General features: G+C 45.5%; 1 protein-coding gene and 1 non-coding gene across 2 annotated transcripts in view; one reads left to right on the forward strand and one right to left on the reverse strand.

Annotated features, from left to right (window-relative positions):
• Nucleotides 1-25,953, forward strand: part of LOC126267893 (uncharacterized) — a 900,836-nt gene that overhangs the window by 56,225 nt on the left and 818,658 nt on the right. The window lies entirely within an intron of this gene.
• On the reverse strand, nucleotides 13,936-14,010 carry Trnas-cga (transfer RNA serine (anticodon CGA)). Its single transcript has one exon. It is a non-coding gene; the product is annotated as a tRNA-Ser (tRNA).

Genomic DNA, 25,953 nt, shown 5'->3' on the forward strand with positions numbered 1-25,953 from the left:
CCGCTGATCTGTCAGCGTGAGAGTTTTTCTTGTGGGCACATCTTAAAAGCATAATGTATCGTAATCCACCGGGCTACAAAGAAATGAATGCTAAGAACCAGAAAACAGTTGCGGAAACTGCAGCTGAAATGTTGCTTCGAACCGCACACAGCTTATCTAACAGATTGCAGGAATTTTTGCGCAAAAATGGAGCTGATCTGCAGCAGGTTGCCCTCAAGAAATAAATTTCCTGTATTTATTTTTAATGTCCTCAGTCTTTACCATAAAATGACATAATATACTTATTGAAAAACATTTTTTTACAACAGTGTTTGATTTATTTTTTCTATTGCCCATTTCTCTGAACATCCATGGTTACTGAAGCAAGCATGACTACTTTCTAATTAAAACGAATACTATCTTAAACGGGTTTCAAAAACTCTTCAAAAGGCGAGTACAACTACATAAAGCTTGTTAACATTGGCGATGGAACTTGTCGTGAAAATACGAGAGAAATGTGCACGTTTCCCGCGGAAAGATTCATCGCTAACATTAAGAATCATATATCAGTATTCTCGTCTTTTTCAACGGCTTTGAAATGCCGTTAAAAAAGATGCATAGATGCTTTTAGACAAAACATGCTTGACTCGATAAGTCGGTTGATACAATAGTTAAGAGGATTAGCCACGAAACAAAATTACGCGCCCCTCTGCGTACTAACATTTGCCGAAAACTTCGTTTGGATATGTTGAACAGTTTACGAAATACGAGGGTCGTTTCATAAATAAAGCACAGTTTGGCAATATTGCTGAGTGAACGACCCGCCGATATTGTTATGTCAGCTATCGGGCAAAGCTGGAGGCAGAACACCTTGTTTTATTTTCACCAATGTTGTCTTACAAGGGCCGAAACTATTTATGGCGTGGTCGCTGATATCGAGCACTATAACTGTTGACGATCAAAAATCGTACATTAAGGTCGAAACACTACGTGATAAGTCTGCGACCTTAACCCACAGTAATTCAAGTGTGAGGTACGTTGATGCTGGGACGTAGTTGGGCTAATCGCTTTCGCGACGTCGTTTGAGCAGAAAAAGTCGCAAATTAAACCGCACGTCAGTTGCTCTACGTAGCGGCGGATATTCTCGTCGACAATGTTGTCGCAAGCATCGTCGAGACGTCGTAACTGAAGACTTGTGCGAATAATGTGGCGATGGACCCTACAGTCCTGATATACGTCCACCGGACATTGACTTATCCTCATATTCGAAAATACCCGTGCAAAGACGCCGTTATTCATATCTGCGACACCTTACTGACGCCATACCCAAGCTATTCGTGAACTGAACAAAGATGACGTGTTAAATGGAATAATAAAACTTCCCCAATGACCGAGAATTTGGTTCATGTTACAACATAACACGCTCTACAACCCAGAAGAACTTTATAGAAACTGACTCTGGTCGTGAAAGCCTACGAAATTACCGCCTACAAAATAAATTATGTAAATTTATCAGCAGGGCTAACGAGATGATTTTTTTTAAATAAAATGCCGGAGGTAAACGTTTTAGGAAATTAAATGAAAAGGACAACGTTTAATAAAGGAAAACAATCCTGGTGGAAGCTGTAGGGAACCTCTTCCTCCGGCAACAAAGACATAAACGTCCCGTTCTGCCCTCTTGCTATTTTCCGTCTGGCTTTTGGAAGGCGCTATACAGCAGGGGAAGACATCAAACCACAACGTTTTCGAATAATTTTCGTGAGTGTCCACAATTGAAGTATTCGGTTCTTCCCTTGAATTTCTCCACTACTGTCTCCGCCCCTGCCTTTGTTTTATGGACTTGGTTGCATGTCTGCGAGCCACCCTAGAAGGGAGCCCGGACAGTCTCGTTCTGATGCCCCGCACCCTGACCTGACGTCGAACTAAATGCGAGGTGACGGCCACGACTTAGACAAAGTGCTCCAGCAACTTTCATCCGCGGACAAATCCTACACCTAAGAAATGAGATCGAGGCGCCTTCTGGTTACGTCATCGATCGAGTTGGCGGAGCGGTTAACGGACAGGTTGTCGGTGGACATCCCCTTCAAGCTATCAGCATTTAGACTTTTCCTGATTTTTCTCTAAATCTCTCAGGGCAAATGCCGGGACGTCCTCATACCGCAGCACCCTCACAGCCTGAGCAGTTAAAATGTAATGAAGTTACATTAAACAGTTCGGAAACGACAAACGTCTCCAAAAACAAATGTCAAATGTACATCCACTATCGGAAGCTCTTCCACTACTCTTCTCTCAATATAAATAAGTGATAATTTTGACAAATGTAGTGGTAAACGATAGAAGTACTCGCCTTTTCCCAAATATACACTCCTGGAAATGGAAAAAAGAACACATTGACACCGGTGTGTCAGACCCACCATACTTGCTCCGGACACTGCGAGAGGGCTGTACAAGGAATGATCACACGCACGGCACAGCGGACACACCAGCAACCGCGGTGTTGGCCGTCGAACGGCGCTAGCTGCACAGCATTTGTGCACCGCCGCCGTCAGTGTCAGCCAGTTTGCCGTGGCATACGGAGCTCCATCGGAATCTTTAACACTGGTAGCATGCCGCGACAGCGTGGAACGGACTTTGAGCGAGGGCGTATAGTGGGCATGCGGGAGGCCGAGTGGACGTACCGCCGAATTGCTCAACACGTGAGGCGTGAGGTCTCCACAGTACATCGATGTTGTCGCCAGTGGTCAGCGGAAGGTGCACGTGTCCGTCGACCTGGGACCGGACCGCAGCGACGCACGGATGCACGCCAAGACCGTAGGATCCTACGCAGTGCCGTAGGGGACCGCACCGCCACTTCCCAGCAAATTAGGGACACTGTTGCTCCTGGGGTATCGGCGAGGACCATTCGCAACCGTCTCCATGAAGTTGGGCTACGGTCCCGCACACCGTTAGGCCGTCTTCAGCTCACGCCCCAACATCGTGCAGCCCGCCTCCAGTGGTGTCGCGACAGGCGTGAATGGAGGGACGAATGGAGACGTGTCGTTTTCAGAGATGAGAGTCGCTTCTGCCTTGGTGCCAATGATGGTCGTATGCGTGTTTGGCGCCGTGCAGGTGAGCGCCACAATCAGGACTGCATACGACCGAGGCACACAGGGCCAACACCCGCCATCATGGTGTTGGGAGCGATCTCCTACATTGGCCGTACACCTCTGGTTATCATCGAGGGCACACTGAATAGTGCACGGTACATCCAAACCGTCATCGAACCCATCGTTCTACCATTCCTAGACCGGCAAGGGAACTTGCTGTTCCAACAGGACAATGCACGTCCGCATGTATCCCGTGCCACCCAACGTGCTCTAGAAGGTGTAAGTCAACTACCCTGGCCAGCAAGATCTCCGGATCTGTCCCCCATTGAGCATGTTTGGGACTGGATGAAGCGTCGTCTCACGCGGTCTGCACGTCCAGCACGAACGCTGGTCCAACTGAGGCGCCAGGTGGAAATGGCATGGCAAGCCGTTCCACAGGACTACATCCAGCATCTCTACGATCGTCTCCATGGGAGAATAGCAGCCTGCATTGCTGCGAAAGGTGGATATACACTGTAGTAGTGCCGACATTGTGCATGCTCTGTTGCCTGTGTCTATGTGCCTGTGGTTCTGTCAGTGTGATCATGTGATGTATCTGACCCCAGGAATGTGTCAATAAAGTTTTCCCTTCCTGGGACAATGAATTCACGGTGTTCTTATTTCAATTTGCAGGAGTGTATTTTAATGGCAGCGATGACTTTGCGGTTTTTACACTAAAGGTGTTTAGAAGACATTTCATTTGTGGAGCTAGTTCAATGAGAAAGAAAGTTACTTTTGACTTACTATTGCAAACAAATTTAGTGGATCGTTACGGGTTGTTTAATTTACCCGATGACCTTGCTTAAAAGTAGCAACTGGTACAGGGTCTTACAGTGACATTAGGATAATGAGAGTTAATGTATACAAAATTACACACACAGTAACATGATGTTGCTCATAGCTGTTTTTCAGCAATTCCGGTGCTTATTCTTCTCACTAAAATAAAAAGCAGTCGTCAGTGTATTGTTATTATTATTTGATGCACCGTGACTGCTGTTTTTCGTCCTACACGAATTTCCTTGCAAATTGTCGCCGTCGTGATTACGGTGGTGAGGAATGACGGTCGTTTTCAGCACTGCAGCGGGAGCCACTGTGTGTATGTCGCTCGACTGGCGCTCGTGGCGGTGCGGCAGTCCTGTCCGCAACTTTGGCCTGACGGCACCTGGCCCACCACTTACAAAGGAGCTCCTGCATCGCGACTACTGTCTGTTGTCAATCATTCTGGCGCGCCTCGCCACATGTCTACAGCCGACTTCTTGGAACAAACGGCGGGAGAGCGACGTAGCAGATTTCGTTCAGCCTTTTTGTTCTGTTTTCAAGGAACTTTGCAAGACCGTCTTTACAATTCTGTCGACTGACAAGTCCCAGTACATAGACATTTTTACACATCTGAAACGAGACACGAATTAATTCCATAATAAGTTGTACCATATTGTTTAAATTTATTATTTACTTGCAGCATTGTTGTTGTTGTGGTCTTCAGTCCAAATATTGCAGCTCTCCATCCTACTCTATCCTATGCAAGCATCTGCCAGTACCTACTGCAACATACATCCGTCTGACTATATAGTGTATTCATCTCTTGGTCTCCCTCTACGATTTTTACCCCCAACGCTGCCCTCCAGTACTAAATTTGTGATCCCCTGATGCCTCAGAACATGTCCTACCAACCGGTCCCTTCTTCTTTTCAAGTTGTGCCACAAACTCCTCTTCTCCCCAATTCTATTCGATACCTCCTCATTAGTTACGTGATCTACGCATCTAATCTTCAGCATTCTTCTGTAGCACCACATTTCGAAAGCTTCTATTCTCTTCTTGTCCAAACTATTTATCGTCCATGTTTCACTTCCATACATGGCTACACTCCATACAAATACTTTCAGAAATGACTTCCCGACAAATCTATACTCGATGTTAACAAATTTCTCTTCTTCAGGAACCCTTTCCTTGCCATTGCCAAGTCTACATTTTATAGCCTTTCTACTTCGACCATCATCAGTTATTTTGCTCCCCAAATAGCAAAACTCCTTTACTACTTTAAGCGTCTGATTCCCTAATATAATTCCCTCAGCATCGCCCGATTTAATTCGACTACATTCCATTATCCTCATTTTGCTTTTGTTGATGTTCATCTTATACCCTCCTTTTAAGACACTGTCCGTTCCGTTCAACTGCTCTTCCAAGTCCTTTGCTGTCTCTGACAGAATTACAATGTCATCGGCGAACCTAAAAGTTTTTATTTCTTCTCCATGGATTTTAATACCTACTCCGAATTTTTCTTTTGTTTCCTTTACTGCTTGCTCAATATACAGATTGAATAACATCGGGGAGAGGCTACAACCCTGTCTCACTCCCTTCACAAACACTGCTTCCCTTACATGCCCCTCGACTCTTATAACTGCCATCTGGTTTCTATACAAATTGTAAATAGCCATTCGCTCCGTGTATTTTACCCCTGCCAACTTCAGAATTTGAAAGAGAGTATTCCAGTCAACATTGTCAAAAGCTTTCTGTAAGTCCACAAATGCTAGAAACGTCGGTTTGCCTCTCCTTAATCTATTTTCTAAGATAAATCGTAGGGTCAGTATTACCTCACGTGTTCCAACATTTCTACGGAATCCAAACTTATCTTCTCTGAGGTCGGCTTCTAACAGTTTTTCCATTGGCCTGTGAAGAATTCGCGTTAGTATTTTGCAGCCGTGACTTATTAAGATGACAGTTCGGTAATTTTCACATATGTCAACACCTACCACAACACAAAGAATAAAAATCGTCGTTGTGCTTCCAGCTACGTTGATTCGTCACAATTATTCTTGTCCAAGCTTTTACTTCCTCTCTAAAGACGTTCTGTTACCCAATAATTACATTGATAGTAATAAGATAGACGTTTTCTTGCTTTCTTGTTAGGTTAGTATGTTTGTTGTTTTTCCGGCGTCAGCTGAAGTGTGTATAAGAGGGACAGGTCATTAGTCTCTATCGTCGTTTTTTTATTGTATTAAATGACTAGTTTCTTAATTCTAATGCTAAAAGAAAGACCAAACGGATCCAACCAACGGGAGATTATTGCGAATTCGTTATTCTTTAATCTTGCTTGCTGTGTTTGAAAGTGTATCTTTGTGAACATGCAAGTTACAGCGTTTAGTGGCTAATTTCACACTGTTTTCCTGAATGAAGTCTTTGTAGGAAGCAAAATAAATGTTTCTCTGTAGGCTGCTGGAGATACGTCATCGCACGTGAATTGAATCAGTCATCTGAGAAAGCAGCACTTCAAATAACAGTTCGTACATTATAATGCTAGTATACTTTTGTTTATTGTATCTAAAATTATGATAGCAGCGATACAAAGGCGTCATCGTAAGAAGGAAGGTAAGACACGCGTCCGTCTGTTGATCAAAGCGGTCGCCGAAAGGAAATCGCGAATAAAAGGGGGGAGCAGGAGGTTAAGTGGGCCTCTGCGGGACTGTCTAATGAGCTGAATTAAAAATTGATTGCGGTCAGAGCCGCTGCAGTCTCCTTTCCTCTGGGAATGTTTGAGGTTTAATCACTGAGGAAGCAGCTCTACTTTGTGTTTTGTAGGGTTTCGTGGCTGCTTGTAGTCTCTCAATGACTACTTAAATCGACGGGCTGACAGCCTTCGACTGAGCTGCTTAGGGGTTCAGATGCCTCGTTTCGCCTCTTCTGTGCTCTTTCGTAACCTCTGAAAGATTGTGCCGACAGCACGGACACATTCCGTACTCATTGACAGTCGCTCGTCCGTGACAAATAGAACACTTCATCGTTTTGACACGCGTTTCCTTCTCGGCAAGACCGTCTCTGTGTGTCAACCGGGAACAGGTCCACTCCACGGAGATTCTCTTCACTTTCCAGACTAGTTCCCGCGGACTCGCAACACGCCTCCTCCTCCTCTTGATTTATTGTATCCATTACTGCGGTACCAGCGTGAATTTCCGAACGAACCTAACAGGTACACGAAATTTATCAAATTTGCACATCCGTGCTGTTAAATTCATTTATCACGTAAGATGTAACGAAACTAAAAGTAATCGCTTGAAAATGCAAATTAAATTCACCGGGAGTGGAAGAGCATCGTTAAAATTCTTTCGTGACTTAATAAATGGCTGTGCCGTAAGGCCAAAGAGGTGTTGCTTCGTTGTCCATTCCGGGTCAAAGTAACACTTCCATTTCCTGGTAGAAGAAACGTCGTAGCATATCCGTAACATCCAACTGACGAATACGGCATCTACTGTCGTCGAGTTTATGGATGGGAAAAACGACCGCATAGCAATAAAAAAAATGATAAGAATCCTCCTTTACCACAGTTTTGGCTTATGATCACTTTAATGTTTGTCTCAACTGATCTTATGCTCACTAATGAGCTGCCGCGCATTCGTAACTCCTTCACGATTCTAATGGTAAGTAAACTAAGACGATTTAAAATTCAGCGAATAAATTCTGTAATCTTCGTAACAATAAGACTGGCTATGCTTTTGAACGATGGAAGCGGATAATGCCAACTTCGGTAATATAAGAGCTCAAAAATATGTGGTCAGTAAAAATTCGAGTCGTGCAGAAAGTCTAAGTTATTGAAAACTAACATTGCGTAACATACTGCGAGACAAATATGCAATGCTAGACCATGCTTCTAATATATGAGCATTTGTAAGCATTTTAAACTTAAGAAATGAGCAACAATTAGCTTTCTAAGTGTAGCACTATTTATATATGAAATGCAATGAGGTTCCTTGAGTTTACAACAAGTAGGCTGTTTCCGCATTACATGAGAAGACCACACGGTACAAAGTAATTCCGAAAATGTGAGATAAGGTTAACAAATAATTCTACGTTATTTATCTAAGGGATTTAAGCGTAAATCTTGAACCTCAATGAAACGAAATGAGCGTATGGCATAGTTGGCCGGGAGACCCCTATTCGGGGAAGTTCGGCGGCCAAGTGCAAGTCTTATTTCATTCGACGCGACATTGGACGACTTGCGCGCCGGTGACCAGGAGGAAATGATGATGTGGACAACACAACACTTAGTCCCCGAGCGGAGAAAATCTCCAACCCGGCCCGGAATCGAACCCGCTTGCATGGGAGTCGAGCACCTTACCACCCAGCCAAGCAGGCGGACTTGATCCTCAATATTTAATCGGGACAGGGAGGAACAAAAAAACTGAGCGCAATGAGATTCCAGTTTTTTGGCTGCTAGTGTCCTTGTGAATGTTCTCAACTACAAACAATGGCAGTAACTATACCAATAATTTTGCACTCATATTAAATACTGAGAACTGATTAGTCCGTAGCAAGAATACAATGTTATGTTAAGTTCGAAAGCTGGAACTAAGACAGGGGAGCAACCTAAGTATATCCAGCACAGTCTGTACACAACACCCACCACTGAAATTTTAGCATTATGGTTTGTCTTGAAATGCTGTGAGGAACCTATTTAACACTGCTGTTTACTGAGGCGGAATCTCTCTAAACAAATGTAAGTTGTCCTGGTTCGTCAGTAGAGACGATAAAGCAGTAATAGGGGACAGCCACAGGACTGTTTTTCCGAAATGAATGATCATCTGGAAATCATTGTCAGCGATTTTTAGGCAGGAATTGTTTTGCGCACCACTTGCCAATAACCGCTTTCTTTGTCACTCTCTTTGGGGCGAAGAAAAAAGGCACCATTCTCTTATTATCAGATCGTGGCTGCCTTACAATGAAATGCCTTTTTCAATATCCACAATGAAGTCATAAATTCAGGTTCTATTTCATGTAACACTGATATTCAAGTAGAAGTATTAACTACTTCACAATTTCTGAGCGTTTCTTTGAACCAGAAGGACTTCACTATAAAGTTTCCTCAGTGGTTCAAATGGCTCTGAGCACTATGGGACTTAACAGCTGTGGTCATCAGTCCCCTAGAACTTAGAACTACTTAAGCCTAACTAACCTAAGGACATCACACACATCCATGCCCGAGGCAGGATTCGAACCTGCGATCGTAGCAATCGCGCGGTTCCGAACTGCGCGCCTAGAACCGCGAGACCACCGCGGCCGGCAAAAAGTTTTCTCACTGATGCTGTTGTAGAGGTGTGTAAGCTGCACGAACATGGAGGCTCAGGAATTACCTCGTGTCGTGGTGTTAGACGTGCCAGTACACCGGCACCAGTATTCGTACTGCAACAGCATTCTCTTCCGTGACAGATGAAGGTTGATGTGAGCAGGGAACGACCACATAATTACCCGAAACACTCTGAACTATTTGAACATCTGTTGAGGTTATCATCAACCATGTCAAAAATGGCAGGAGGGAGGAAGTTTAATGTCTCGCCGATAACGAGGTCATTGAAGTCTTTCATTTGGAGAGGAACTGGGGAATAGAATCAGGAGCGGTATGCTAAAGGAAACATTCTCTCTTTCGCCCCAAGCAATACAATACGCCTATGAAAAATCTAAATCAGAAACTGGCGGTGTGGATTAGAATAGGGGTCCTGTGTCTTTTAACACTGCGCCACCTCGCTCGCTTTACTGGAGTAGTTCGACCACCTGGCTACGATGCATATGTGGAGAGAATTAGACATTCACATGAGGAGGGAGAAGCTTACCGACGTGGTCTCGTTGTGTACACATTTTCTCGTTCACAGTTTATATTAACAAGTAACTTATCAAAATACAGAAACCCATAGTCTTCGTCCATAATTGCTCATTTGATAGCGGATTTCTAGTCCACCCTGGCTGTTCATTGGCAGATGTTTTTGTGTAACTGTCTACCCAGAGTGGTACAATGACGTGAACAAATGTTTTCATAAGAAAATTGCTACAGGTCAGTACAAGAGCAACAGAAACATCTATCTAAAATTGAAAAGCAGTTTTTTTTACCAAAGTAAACTAATTTACAGACGTAATCCCTTTTCGGTCACTGTGCGTCGTATATTTTTGCACTGAACAGATATATTCCCTGCTGCGTGAATCCAAAAGGTAAAGCTATTGGAAGAGTTATTCAGCTACGACTGCTGCAAATTTTCCATTAGACTGAGAGTTTTTCCTTGAATTTGATAACAGGTAGGCGTCAAAGGATACCAAATTTTGTGAATTCCTTCCCATTGTCAACGCATCTCTGTAGGCAGGTGCGTCGTTCCGATGAGTGATTAGTTTTTCCGTTTTCAGTCTCCTCTCACGTATTTTTTCATCCGGTTGGTCCAAACAACTACCGCAGTTTTCGCCAGTTATTGTTGATCAACTTCCTTCGCACCTCAGAAACAAATCTGCCACTCCTTCGACAGGAATATTAGTTTCCATCATATGCTATGAATACTGGTTTGATCTTGGCGTGGTGGAACACATCGCATTCTAAACCAAAACAAAAAACGCATTAATTCTTTTTTTATATAATACGAACACTGCCGAAGCACAAGTTTTCACACTTGCTTTTGGTCATCCTTCGGCAAATGGGGCATTCAACTTGAACAAAGGTTCCTCGTATTAGATAGATTTAGTTAATCCTTCAAGTTGAACTCACCGCAGTCATCGCCGATAGCGGCCCTATTCCCCCCCCCCCCCCCCTCCCCTGCCCACACTCACACACACACACACACACACACACACACACACACACACACACTGCAATTTTTCTCCTGATACGTTGAAGGTGTCACATATTTCACAGACCTTTAATCATTGATAGTTTAATATCATATTGCCATGTTTGTTTTCATCTGTGGGTGCTGTCTTGGAGGTTCGTCACGTTGTTTATCCTTAAGAGAAATACAGCTAATTTTGATCTCATCCAACCAATTTTTAACTGTTCAAAACTGTAAGCCTGCTACTCCTTGTTAAATTTTTATCTCCCAACGTACATGGTGTGACTCGTTGATGCCATGAAAATATTCCCCATGGTGCACTGTTAGCCATAAAAATTCCATCGTTGTTTGGGAACATGAAGTCCACGAACGGGTGCAGATGGTCTGCTAGTGGCCAAATATAACCATTTACAGTCAACGGTCGGTTCAGAGAACCCAGCCCATTCCGAAAAGACACCATCATGGGACCACCGCCGGCTTGCACAGCGCTTGTGGACAACTTCAGTCCACAGCTTCGTAGAGTCTGCGGTACACTCGGATCTCGACATCAGCTCTTTCCGACCGAAATGGGGACTCATCTGACCAGCCCACGGTTTTCCAGTCGTCTGCTGTACAACCTATACGGCCACGAGGCCAGGAGAGGCGCTGCAGGCGGTGTGTTACTGTTAGCAAAGGCACTGACATCGGTCGTCTACTGCCATAGCCCATTATCACCAAATTTCGCCGCACTGCCCAAACGGATGTTCGTCGCACGTCTCACGTAGACGTCTGCCGTTATTAAACGCAGTGTTGCTTGTCTGTTAGCACTGACAACTCTACGAAAACGCTCCTGCTGTAGGTCGTTACGTGAAGGCCGTCGGCCACGGCGCCATCCGTGGTGAGAGGCAATGCCTGAAATTTGGTTTTTTCGCCACACTCTGTACACTGTGGATCTCGGAATATTGAATTCCCTAACTACTTCCGAAATGCGTCTGGCTTCAACAACCACTCCGCGTTCGAAGTCTGTTAATATGAAGGGTTTGGTGCAAGAAGGAGGCAGCTCCACTTTTTCCAGTTTCTGGCATATTAAAAAAAACTTTTAAAAATTCAGTTATCACCAAAACGAAAAAGTTGTGAGCCCTCTTTTAGGCTGTGGGGTATCTAACGCTACTGACTAGAATACACACAAATGCATGCACTCAGGTACGTGCAATAGTGTTTTGAATTTTGGAGCTGCCTCCGTTTTGCTCCAAAGTGAATGAAAAACTCTTTGTAGGACCATTTTTTTCATAATTAACCATATTTAAGTTTAAGAAACATTTATTAATAAAGGAAGTACAACATTATTGGCAAAATACATTAATTCAAAAAATGGTTCAAATAGCTCTGAGCACTATGGGACTCAACTGCTGCGGTCATTAGTCCCCTAGAACTGAAACCTAACTAACCTAAGGACATCACACACATTCATGCCCGAGGCAGGATTCGAACCTGCGACCGTAGCAGTCGCGCGGTTCCGGACTGCGCGCCTAGAACCGCGAGACCACCGCGGCCGGCAATACATTAATTCTACAGTTCTTCTTCAGTCTCTTAAAACCACATCTCGTTTTGCCCAACATACTTTCTGGCCAGCTTTTTGACATCTTTAAACTTTTGGCATTCAAGCGAGAGGAGACAGTCATAAGCTTGATGAAGGTGGTCCACTGTTATGAGACTCGCAGGTCCTCGGTTGCAAATTTACGCATTATCGAAGACAGTCATCCCTACGGTCGCACTGCATTGAATAATCCCTTTACCGATATACGGCTGTTCATAGAGGAATATTTTGTACTTAGTGATGAAATATTTTCTTTTTTTCTTGTTCGATAATGATACCGAGGGTTCTTTGCAAAGAATTTCTTCAACGTGTCAACAAAGTAGAAAATAAATCTCTGGTCCCCTTCAGTGACATGAAACGCGCGATGTTTACACCAGTCCGCTGAACAATACGTAACATAACAGAATGTTCAACTCAATAGAGCCAAAAAGTGGAGCTGCCACCTTCTTGCGCCAAACCCCTCAATTCCCATTCTGCGACCATAATCACCTCGGAAAGCTTTTCAAATGAGCTCCTGCGTATAAATGACAGCTCCATTGCTGCCTTTTTATACTTCGTGTAAGCGATACTACCGCCATCTGAATAGAGCATATCGTTATCCCATGATTTTTTTTCGCCCCAGTGTAATACACTAATACCACTGACTAACACATACAGCAGCGACGCTCCTTCTTGCTCGTATTTTTGTTCTACACTACGACACACTGGCTGTTGACATCCAGAGACACTGCTGCACAGCCAAGTGACGCTGTCCTGTTTCCGGGTCGCAGCATGGTTTACCGAGTAGCGTGAAATCTCTTTCTTTTTTGTGGCCTCGGTGCGCGCAGAGCCAGCCAACAGTACGGTACGGGCAGCGCCGTTGTGCTCTGCGGAGCCTGGCCGTCTGCGGCGGACCTGTGTCCCGGCGAGCCGGCCAATGGCTCCCACGCCGCGCGTCTGCCAATTAACTCGCCTGCCGGCTGTCAGCCTGTGTCCGCACCTCACCCTGCCGACTGCGCAACTCACAGTCACGCAGAGGGGAAGAGAAGTAGCAAGTGCAAGGGCGAAGTCACTATCGCTTGGCCACTGCGCGTGATTTAATAACTGATGCGTAGCTTCCGTGATTATTCTGTGCCTGGCCGGTATGGCCGAGCGGTTCTAGGCGCTTCAGTCTGGAACCGTGCGACCGCTACGGTCGCAGGTTCGAATCCTTCCTCGGGCATGGATGTGTGTGATGTTCTTAGGTTAGTTAGGTTTAAGTAGTTATAAGTTCAACGGGACTGATGACCTCAGATGTTGTTAAGTCCCATAGTGCTCAGAGCCATTTGAACTATTTTGATTATTCTGCTTCTAACGGTAAGAAATCGCAGCACGAACCAATAATTAATGCAGAGTAATGTAATTTCGGGAATACATTTATCTCGGTAACGTATTTAATTGATGAACACTGGAAGATCACAGGTTAATGTAAGCGCGAGATAAGTCATTGCAAATGTGATAACGTGGTACATAAATAACTGGTGTAACCGCGAGAATGTTGAATACCAGCATTCGAACGTAAATTAATTGTATTCTACACGTGCCGGGTGTCAGTCTGTGGGATGGACTTCCATGCCTGTGGCACTTGGTTGGTCAAACAGGGACGGTCGATGCTGGTTCTGGACAACGCTGGAGTTGAAACTTCCTGGCAGATTAAAACTGTGTGCCTGACCGAGACTCGAACTCGGGACCTTTGCCTTTCGCGGGCAATTGCTCTACCAACTGAGCTACCCAAGCACGACTCACGCCCCGTCCTCACAGCTTTACTTCTGCCAGTACCTCGTCTCCTACCTTACATACTTTACAGAAGCTCTCCTGCGAACCTTGCAGAACTAGCACTCCAGAAAGAAAGGATATGCGGAGACATGGCTTAGCCACAGCCTGGGGGATGTTTCCAAAATGAGATTTTCGCTTTGTGTAAAGCTGTGACGACGGGACGTGAGTCGTCCTCGGGTAGCTCAGTTGCCCGCGAAAGGCAAAGGTCCCGAGTTCGAGTCTCGATTCGGCACACAGTTTTAATCTGCCAGCAAGTCTCATGTCAGCGCACACTCCGCTGCAGAGTCAAAATCTCATTCTGGACGCTGAAGATGTCGTCCGATGATGTCCCATACGTGCTCGATTGGAGACAGATCTGGTCATCGAGTGGACCAAGTCAACATGTGGACACCCTGTAGAGAATGTCGGGTTACAACTGCGGTATGTGAAGGAGCATTATCCTATGGCAGAACAACAGGTCCAGTCAGCAGATTGACGAAGGTTTTGCAGCAAGGGTGAGTCGGACAGCAACAAGAGTGCTTATGCTACTATTTAATAAATAGAACTAGACTGCGCAATGTTGGTTATTAACTCAAGAACGACGAGTTTCGCCCGGATAGGACATCGTCAGGATTTGTTAAAAATCAGAAAATTTCTGCCAAAAAGCATGATACCCAAAATTCTGATTTCTTTTAACGTAACCTGATGATGCCCTACGCTGGCGAAGCTGGTCGTTTTGGAGCTAAAAACGAAAACTGCGAAACCTACAAAGTTTATTTTAAAAGTAGCAATAGAAGGTTGCTGTACCACCATGCCAAGATGGAATGGAATAATTTTTAGTGCTCCTGCTGTTATATGAAATCGCACCCCAGACCATAACTACAGATTTAGGTCCAATGTGTCTATCACGCGCACAGATTGTTTGCAGGCTCTCAACTGGCGTCCATCTACACTCCTGGAAATTGAAATAAGAACACCGTGAATTCATTGTCCCAGGAAGGGGAAACTTTATTGACACATTCCTGGTGTCAGATACATCACATGATCACACTGACAGAACCACAGGCACATAGACACAGGCAACAGAGCATGCACAATGTCGGCACTACTACAGTGTATATCCACCTTTCGCAGCAATGCAGGCTGCTATTCTCCCATGGAGACGATCGTAGAGATGCTGGATGTAGTCCTGTGGAACGGCTTGCCATGCCATTTCCACCTGGCGCCTCAGTTGGACCAGCGTTCGTGCTGGACGTGCACACCGCGTGAGACGACGCTTCATCCAGTCCCAAACATGCTCAATGGGGGACAGATCCGGAGATCTTGCTGGCTAGGGTAGTTGACTTACACCTTCTAGAGCACGTAGGGTGGCACGGGATACATGCGGACGTGCATTGTCCTGTTGGAACAGCAAGTTCCCTTGCCGGTCTAGGAATGGTAGAAACGATGGGTTCGATGACGGTTTGGATGTACCGTGCACTATTCAGTGTCCCCTCGACGATCACCAGAGGTGTACGGCCAGTGTAGGAGATCGCTCCCCACACCATGATGCCGGGTGTTGGCCCTGTGTGCCTCGGTCGTATGCAGTCTTGATTGTGGCGCTCACCTGCACGGCGCCAAACACGCATACGACCATCATTGGCACCAAGGCAGAAGCGACTCTCAGCGCTGAAGACGACACGTCTCCATTCGTCCCTCGATTCACGCCTGTCGCGACACCGCCTGGAGGCGGGCTGCACGATGTTGGGGCGTGAGCGGAAGACGGCCTAACTGTGTGCGGGACCGTAGCCCAGCTTCATGGAGACGATTGCGAATGGTCCTCGCCGATACCCCAGGAGCAACAGTGTCCCTAATTTGCTGGGAAGTGGCGGTGCGGTCCCCTACGGCACTGCGTAGGATCCTACGGTCTTGGCGTGCATCCGTGCGTCGCTGCGGTCCGGTCCCAGGTCGACGGGCACGTGCACCTTCCGCCGACCACTGGCGACAACATCGATGTACTGTGGAGACCTCACGCCCCACGTGTTGAGCAATTCGGCGGTACGTCCACCCGGCCTCCCGCATGCCCACTATACGCCCTCGCTCAAAGTCCGTCAACTGCACATACGGTTCACGTCCACGCTGTCGCGGCATGCTACCAGTGTTAAAGACTGCGATGGAGCTCCGTATGCCACGACAAACTGGCTGACACTGGCGGCGGCGGTGCACAAATGCTGCGCAGCTAGCGCCATTCGACGGCCAACACCGCGGTTCCTGGTGTGTCCGCTGTGCCGTGCGTGTGATCATTGCTTGTACAGCCCTCTCGCAGTGTCCGGAGCAAGTATGGTGAGTCTGACACACCGGTGTCAATGTGATCTTTTTTCCATTTCCAGGAGTGTAATTAACACACGGCCATCACTGGCTCCGCGGCAGAAGCAGATTTCTTTAGAAAACACAACAGACCCCCACTCCGACCTCCAGAGAGCTCTCGCTTGACACCACTGAAGTAGCAAATTGCGGTGACTTGGGGTCAGTGGAATGCACGCCACAGGACATCTGGCTCACAGCTGTTCTTGAAGTAAACGATTTGTAATAAGTGCCACTGTGGTGCCAAATACTGCTCAAACTGTAGTTGCAGATGCAGTACGATGCACCAGAACCACACGCTGAACACGATGGTCTTCCCTCTCGGTAGTGCCACACGGCCGTCGGGAGCCCGGTCTTCTTGCGACCGTATATTCTCGTGACTACCGCTGCCAGCAATCATGCAGAATGGCTACCTTCCTGCCGTCTTTATACAATACCGCACAAGCAACATTCGCTTTTCGTAGACGTATTACAAGACCTTGTTCAAACACAAAAATGTTCAAATGTGTGTCAAATCTTATGGGATTTAACTGCTAAGGTCATCAGTCACTAAGCTTACATACTACTTAACCTCAATTATCCTAAGAACAAACACACACACCCATGCCCGGGGCAGGACTCAAACCTTCGCCGGGACCAGCCGCACAGTGCATGACTGCAGCCCCTTAGACCGCTCGGCTAATCCCGCACGGCTTGTTCGAACTCAGTGAGGTGTCGATAATGGCGTCTTTCCCTTATAGGTATTCTTGACTGACATCAACTCACCACAGTCAATCTCAAGGGTAACCAACGCTTACGACAGTTACAGCGCGTATTTAAAGCAAACCTGATTCCATCCTCGTAGTTGTGCTACCAACGCCACTCTTACGTGACAGAATGAGAATATCACAGAAAACTGTCAGCAGAATCAAACTTTCAGTGCAGGACGGTGGTGAATACAAGCCAAACAGGAAAGGAAAATGTGGACATAAAAGAAAAATCAGTCCTAGAACAATGAGAAAACTTACAAACATGGCAACAATGAACTGCAGACTTACTTCTACAGACATGAGCCATCAACTGAAAGGTCTGTGTGTTGAACTTTCTCCTGTTACAGTAAGGTGGAGCCTTTTTGATTGTGGTTTAAAGGCATGCCGACAAAGGAAAAAGACAGGAAATAACACTGGCCATGAAAAGTAAAAGATTGCAGTGGGCTAAACAACTTCAGGAGTGGACAAGTGAGGACTGAGCTAAGGTACGTGCAACGATATGGTAAATTAAGAGCGTCTGATGTATAAAATTAGGAGTTTTGGCTGGAAATTGTCATGTTTTATTGCTACTGAAGAAATGCACACTTGAAATTTTGGGACTGCTGAGGTCTCCTAAGCTACTATTCCCAACTTTTCTTACTTGCAATTTTGTAGACGTGCTTCAGGTATGCTTAAGTGGTGAATCTGTATTCACTGCGATGGAAGAAAGCAGCCAGTATGTTCGTCGCAGAACTGGAGAACAGTTCAAAGCTGAGTGTGTGCAGCAATGTGTAAAGCAACCAACTGCAGTTATGGTCTACAGTGTGGTGTCTGTGACAGATCCTGGCACATTCCACGTTGTTGAAGGGACAATGAGGCAAGAACAATATAAAGAAATACTGGAAAAGGAATTTTTCACCCAAATAAATGAGTCGTTTCCTAATAAAGATGCCATTTTTATGCATGATGGGGCGCCTTGCTACAAATCTGAAAGTGTTTCCAAGTACTTGGAAGAAAAGCAACTGAAACTGTTGCCCCGGCCAGGAAATAGCCCTTATGTGAACCCATTTCATTTACGCGCTATTATGAAGCAGAGGAAAAGGAAATTTACAATAACAACCAAACAAGATCTCGTGAAGAAACTAGAGGAAATCTGGTACTATGACAATGATATTGAAATGTCATGTGAAAATGTAATAAAAACTATGTCAAACAGGGTAAAAATTTTAATTAAGAACAAAGGCATGCATACGAAGTATTGAAGGTACAAACATAATCTGTATGTGGATGTAAATGTGTAATAAATGTAAAGTTTTCGAAAAAAATATCTTTAGTCTAAAATCTGAACACGTCTGTGTACTCGGCCGGCAACTGACCGAGGAGAAGCCGATACCTTCATCCTCAGCGCCGCCCGTAGCGCTGATGGAACTCGTGCAGGTGGTGTGAGTCTCTATGGTACTGGCACGAGGTCGCATCTTTCTACCTGTGGTGCTTTTGCCCTGGCTGCGTCTTGCTCGGAAGACGCAGCATTCTTCCCATTCAGAACTTCGAGGTCCCTCATGCATGTCTACATACATACATCCTCGTGTGTTTAGTATCTGGCACTAAGAAGCCTCTCAGATTCTTTGTGAAGGACAAAGTCAGCAAACTAGAAAAGTACTGTGCATGCATGCTACAGCTGACATAATTATTTTGGTAATATGTGGAACACGAGATTGCAGACCCCAGAGCAAGCACTTTGCCATATTAGAGATAGTGAAACGACACTATTGCAAACAAGAAAAGAGGAGCAACTTAGGAACTAATAGCAGAGGATGTGTATATCTAGTTGAGGTCAAAATCTTTACAATTTAGAAGACATCACCTTCACAACAAAATGGTTCAAATGGCTCTGAGCACTATGGGACTTAACATCTGTGGTCATCAGTCCCCTAGAACTTAGAACTACTGAAACCTAACTAACCTAAGGACATCACACACATCCATGCCCGAGGCAGGATTCGAACCTGCGACCGTAGCAGTCCCTCGGTTCCGGACTGAGCGCCTGAACCGCCAGACCACCGCGTCCGGCTCTTCACAACAAGAACAACAATAATCTCAATAGTTACAAATACAGCAGAAGAAGTGAAAGAACTGTCCTGAGCAAAAGTAATGAAATCGATGCAGTGAAGATACAGAATGTGATCAAAAGTATCCGGACACCTGGTTGAAAATGACTTACAAGTTCGTGGCGCCCTCCATCGGTAACGCTGGAATTCATATGGTGTTGGTCCACCCTTAGCCTTGATGACAGCTTCCACTATCGCAGGCATACGATCAACCAGGTGCTGGAATGTTCCTTGGGGAATGGCAGCCAATTCTTCACGGAGTCCTGCACTGAGAAGAGGTATCGATGTCGGTCGGTGAGGCGTGGTACGAAGTCGGAGTTCCAAAATATCCCAAATTTGTTCTATGAGATTCAGTCAGGATTCTGTGCAGGGATGTTATTGTCGTGTAAAAACTCGGCCACAGGCCGTGCATTATGAAGAGGTGCTCGATCGTATTGAAAGATGCAATCGCCATCCCCGAATTGCTCTTCAACAGTGGCAAGCAAGAAGGTGCTTAAAACATCAATGTAGGCCTGTGCTGTGGTAGTGCCACGCAAAACAATAAGGGGTGCAAGTCCCCTCCATGAAAAACACGACCACATCGTAACACCACCGCCTCCGAATTTTACTGTTGGCACTACATACGCTGCCAGATGACGTTCACCGGGCATTCGCCATACCCATACCCTGCCATCGGATCGTCACATTGTGTATTGTGATTCGCCACTCCAGACAACGGTTTTCCACTGTTCAATCGTCCAATGTTTACGCTCCTTACACCAAGCCAGGCCTTGTTTGGCATTTACCGGCGTGAGGTGTGGCTTATGAGCAGCCACTCGACCATGAAATTCAAGTTTTCTCACTTCCCGCCTAGCTGTCATAGTACTTGCAGTGGATCCTGGTGCAGTTTGGAATTCTTGTTTGATGGTCTGGATAGATGTCTTCCTATTACACAGTATGACCCTATTCAACTGACGACGGTCTCTGTCAGTCAACAGACGAGGTCGGCCTGTACGCTTTTGTGTTGTACGTGTCCCTTCACGTTTCCACTTCACTATCAACTCGGAAACAGCTGACCTAGGGATGTTTAGGAGTGTGGAAATCGTATGATACAAGTGACACCTGATCACCCGACCATGTTCGAAGTCCGTGAGTTCCGCGGAGCGCCCCACTCTGCTCTCTCACGATATCTAATGACTACTGCAGTCGCTGATATGTACCTGGTAGTAGGTGGCAGCACAATGCACCTAATATTAAAAAAAAGGATGTTTTGGAGGTGACCGGATACTTTTTATCACGTAGTGTACGAGTGCATGCTGAAAAGTAATGCCTCCGAATTTTGTATCTGAGAACTCTTAAAGCTTATGAAGTAAAACAAACTTTATTAACTTTCTACATCTTTATTCTTCATGTCTACTTATGTGTACCCCTCTGCCGCTAGAGGGCTTCGAATTTCAGCCTGTAACATGGCGGTGTGTAACGTAACTACGTCGGTGCGTGAGAAACAGCGTCCTGTAATGGAGTTTCGAATGCAGAGAGTTGGTCCGCATGTGGAGCACTCCCTCGTTCGGCATGACAACGCTGGACCAGACACGCGCGCTGCGACATCTGCAGCAGTTCGACGCCTTGGGTTCACTCCTGTCACCGATCATCCTGCACACAGTCCCCATTTGTGCGATTTTCGTCTGTTTCCAAAACTTAAAGAACGCCTTCGAGGACTTCACTTCGATAAAGAAGTAGCGGTGTAAGCAGAGGTGAGGTTCACTCTCCTACAAACAGTCAAACATTCTACAGTGTCGGTGACAACAAACTGGGCTCTCGTTGGGAGAAACGTGTTCTTCGTCAGGGTGAAAACTCTGAGAAATAAATGTGTAGGCATGAAGAATAAAGCGGTAGAATGTTAATTAAATTTACTTATTTAAGGGAATGTTTCCTGTCTTTTGGTTCAAAAAAAATCGATTTTTTGTAAATTGCATTTTTGGATCCACAAAAATGTTTAGAATCCAACCTAGCAACGGTTTTTCTGAATACGGAACGGAAATGTTTGTTATTCGCGGTTGAAGAGAAAAAATGCACCTGCCTGAAATCGGCCTTTTTCACGCACCAGTTTTTTTTTTTTCTTTCGGAGGTTGATTTATCTTACCGGTGCTCGGGAGGAAACACACAAAATTCAAATGAATGTTTGACCGCGTGTGTTTGGAAGTCAGCCCCCAAGCATTTGCATTCTGGTGCGAAGACTGTGGAGACTGCGACTTTCCTGGCAGTGAGCAACTTCAACGAAGGGTATTCAGCAATTCTGAAGACCGTGACAACGACGGACGTCACCCTGGGACTCTATTCGACGCGCAATTCGCCAAGCATTCAGACGACCACCGGATTCAAGCGGCCGAAAACTGCTTCTTACCGGCCGTACGAGCGGCTCTGGAGCAGCACAGGATGGCCCAGATCGAGCAGAACGCCCTCTCTGAGGAAGGGTAAGGACTAGTTTATGGACCCGAAATAGCAGATTGAACGTACTTTGCATCATATTGCATTTATATGTAGTCAAAACTTCAAACGCGTTTTTCTCAAAATGACTGTTTTTTTTTTTTATCTTGTGTTATCGTAACTTCAAATCTACTGAATCGATTGGCATGCTTCTTTGTTTCCGACGAAACTAACTAAATTCTCTAGGAGCTGTACCACTTTTATTCCAATCTATCACCTATAAATATTTCTACTTGGCCGACGTAGTCGAAAAATCGACGGAAAACCCTATTTTTTTTCAAATGGCCGCCATTTTGTTTCCTATGGTCCAAATAACTTAAGCGAGGTACAACTCCTAAAGAGTCTTATATACTTCGCTAACTCAATTTTGATTTCAGACGAGCCGCCTAACCTGTAACATGCCACGCGTGGAGGTCTACGTCGAAATTTTGTTTCGTTCCGACGGCACTTCCGCCTTTGCTCTCCGACATCTCCAGACGAAAAAATTCCAGTTTATAGAGGAAATTTGACCAAATTTGACTTTGATACCTATAACACAGCCCGAGAAAAAAATTCCCAAAGAACATGCTTTTTTGGGCCAAAGATACTAAACCTCCCATTAAAGAGCTTTAACAGTGGCCATATTGAAACATCGAACGCATTACTTTTCAGCATACCTCCATATAAGGCAGTAAACAAATGCTGCACATACGTTGCACTAAACTTTCTCGTACTTAATTGTTCACCTAAACAGTGTCAGTTTATTCCTGCCGATATTCCTACGGCACCACCGATTTCATAGTCTTTAATGACTAATCTTCACAAAATATCGACATTTTCATCTGTGGTTGTAATTTTGGTACATCGTTAACGTGCTCCACCGGGGGAGTTCATTTCTTTCAAAAAACACACAAAAGCGTTGGCGATAAACCATCAAAAGCAGTTTTATCACGGAGCGGCTTCCTTTTTATCGCCGGCCACGGTGGGCGAGCGGTTCTAGGCGCTTCAGTCCGCAACCGCGCAGGTTCGAATCCTGCCCCGGGCATGGATGTGTGTGATGTCCTTAGGTTAGTTAGGTTTAAGTAGTTCTAAGTTCTAGGGGACTGATGACCTCAGATGTTAAGTCCCATTGTGCTCAGAGCCATTTGAACCATTTTTCCCCTTTTTATCGATTTGAACGGAACAATAACAACAAAACTACTTTTAAAACTCATATAATATCACTTTCTAGCGTGGCTGAAAGTGTCACTTGACTTCCCGAATTGTTCAACAGAACATGACAAAATCAAAATTTCATTGATAGGGACGCTATCTGTGACAGACCAAGAATTATTCACCTTAGCGTAAGACGTAGCTGTAGAGCTGAAATTCTGTTTGATCTTCCAGAATAATACCCGTTTCTGTAAGCTGTTTGTACCTGTCCCTCCGTAGACTCATCGAAGGAGTCGGTGCAGTGATTAAGACACTGGTTTCGAATTAAGCACGGCGGTGATTCGAGTCCCCGTCCGTCCATCCAGATATAGTTTAGCTGTGCATTCCCTAGATCGTTTAAGGCAAATGCAGGGATTGTCTCTCTGAAAATGTCACGACCGCTTTCGTTCTCCATCCTTTCCCGATCCGAGCTTGTTCTGCTGCGTATCTAAAGACAACGAAGTCTGTGACATTTCGCATTACTGATGTAACAAACTGGAAGTGATGTAGTTTGTGAACAAGCTACTGGTATACTGAACTTAATTGTTCATCGGAGGGGACACATCTTGACAGATCCCGTAAGGTATAATGCGCGAGAAACATTCAAATGTCTACAAGTTATGGCCAAAGCTTCAGCACCAAGCGAGGTGGCGCAGTGGTTAGACACTGGACTCGCATTCGGGAGGACGACGGTTCAATCCCGCGTCCGGCCATCCTGACTTAGGTTTTCCGAGATTTCCCTCAACCGCTCCAGGCAAATGCTGGGATGGTTCCTCTGAAAGGGCACGGCCGACTTCCTTCCCTAATCCGATGAAACCGATGACCTCGCTGTTTGGTCTCTTCCCCCAAACAACTCAACCCAAAGCTTCAGTACGCAGTGAAGTAACAGCTTAAGGAGCAACTGCTCACACTACTATTTCTTTCTTTTGTTTCCAGTGGATTTCCTTCTTCGATATGCCATAAGTCAATGTCTGAGTCCTACATTATTTATTGTCAGAAATGTGTAAGTACAATATTTATTGAGAAGCTAAATGACAATTTTTTCTGAAGCCTAGTAGAGGAGTCGCGACGTTTCACTTTCTCTGCGCTGATAGGACGTAAAAATACTTCTGGATCGTACTGTACCCAGGTACTCATGCGCCTGCACATTTCTGAGCAACCGACGACTCAAATGTCGTTTCCAGCGTTGCTGTTCAGACCTACGGATTAATGTTTGGAGTAAAAAGAGACTTGTTCATCTCCATAAAAAACAACTTTTTATAGGCGATAAATCTTCTTGTTTCACTTTATTACCGCAAGAAGTCTGCAGGGCTTGTATCGAAAGTAATGTTATGTCTCAGAGTGACAACATCCTTGTTCAGCGGCTGTACAATAAGCAACAAAGCGCACGGTATGCGTGGTAGCGGAAATCAGGTAGCCAAAACAGTTTGCCATTAGAATGTTTATAAACAGACTAGGGCATACGGCGATGTACCCAAGGGCAGTGTTAGAGCTTTCTGTCTCCTTGAGCTACCACTGCAGAGGTGAGTCACAGGCTTGTCTCGCCCTGCACTTTTTTGCACCGCCGATATCTTGTTTTAGCTCGTATTGCCTACCGCGCGCCGCGTTAGCTTGAGAGACTGGGATATGATCCAGCGTCAGATCTAATCGACGCGTAGGAGGTACGCTTTGCATACATACTCTGCAAGCCACTATACGGTGCGAGGAGGAGGGTACTCTGCACTAGTCATTTCATTTCCTGCTCCTCTTGCAAATAGAGCGAGGGAAAATGGCTATCTGTATGCCTCCGACGAGCCCTAAACTCTCATATCTTAGCTTTGTGGCCTTATTCGTAGTTTATGTTGCCAGCAGTAGAATCGATCTGCTGTCTACATAAAACGATGGTCCTCTAAATTTTCTGAATAGTGCTCCTCGAAAAGAACGTCGCCTTTCCTCCACAGATTTCCATTTGAGATCGAGAAGCATATTCGTAATACTTGAGTGTTGTTCGAACATACCGGGCCGGTCGGTGTGGCCAAGCGGTTCTAGGTGCTAGTCTGGAACCGCGCGACCGCTACGGTCGCAGGTTCGAATCGTGCTTCGGGCATGGATGTGTGTGATGTCCTTAGGTTAGTTAGGTTTAACCAGTTCTACGTTCTAGGGGACTGATGACCTCAGATGTTAAGTCCCACAGTGCTCAGAGCCATTTGAACCATTTTTTGAACATACCGGTAACAAATCCAACAGCCCGGCTCCGAATTGCTTCGATGTCTTTCTTGAATCCGACCTGCTGTAGATCCCAAAGACTTGCTCAATCACTGTACTGTGCTATTTGCGTTCTTTTTTACAGGTAAACCACACTTTCCTAGTATAGTCCCCAACAAACCGAAGTCGAACATTCGTCTCCCATACTGCAATCCTTATGTGCTCGTTCCGTTCCATATCGCTTCACAACGTTACGCCCAGACATTTAATCGACATGACTGTGTTAGGTTCAAATGGTTCAATGGACTATGGGACCTAATATCTGAGGCCATCACTCCCCTAGACTTAGAACTATTTAAACCTAACTAACCTAAGGACATCACACACATCCATGCCCGAGGCAGGATTCGAACATGCGACCATAGCAGCATCGCGGTTCCGGACTGAAGCGGGTCGAACCGCTCGGCCACAGCGGCCGGCACTGTGTTAGGCAGCAAGCTGTTAGAGCTCTATTCGAACATTACGGAGTTGTTCATCCTACATTTTTCACATTCAGGGCTAAATGCCATTCATCGCAGAAGCTAGAAATTTAGTCTAAGTAATCTTGTATCCTCCTACAGTCACTCAACAACGACACCTTTCTGTGCACCACAACATCATCAGCAAACAGCCAGAGATCGCTGATCACCATCTCCGCCAGATAATTCATGTATACAGAAAATAATAGCGGTCCTATCACACTTCCCTGCGGCACTTACGACGATACCCACGCCTCTGATGAACACTCGCTGTCGAGGACAACAAACAAGGTTTCGCTGCTTAAGAAGCCTTCGAGCTACTTACACATCACATATTCCACATGCTCCTACACTCGTTAACAATCTGTTGTGTCACTATGTCAAATGCTTTTTGGTAATCTAGGAATAT

This window comes from Schistocerca gregaria, chromosome 4 (genome assembly GCF_023897955.1).
Source record: "Schistocerca gregaria isolate iqSchGreg1 chromosome 4, iqSchGreg1.2, whole genome shotgun sequence".
Classification (NCBI taxonomy): Eukaryota; Metazoa; Arthropoda; class Insecta; order Orthoptera; family Acrididae; genus Schistocerca; species Schistocerca gregaria.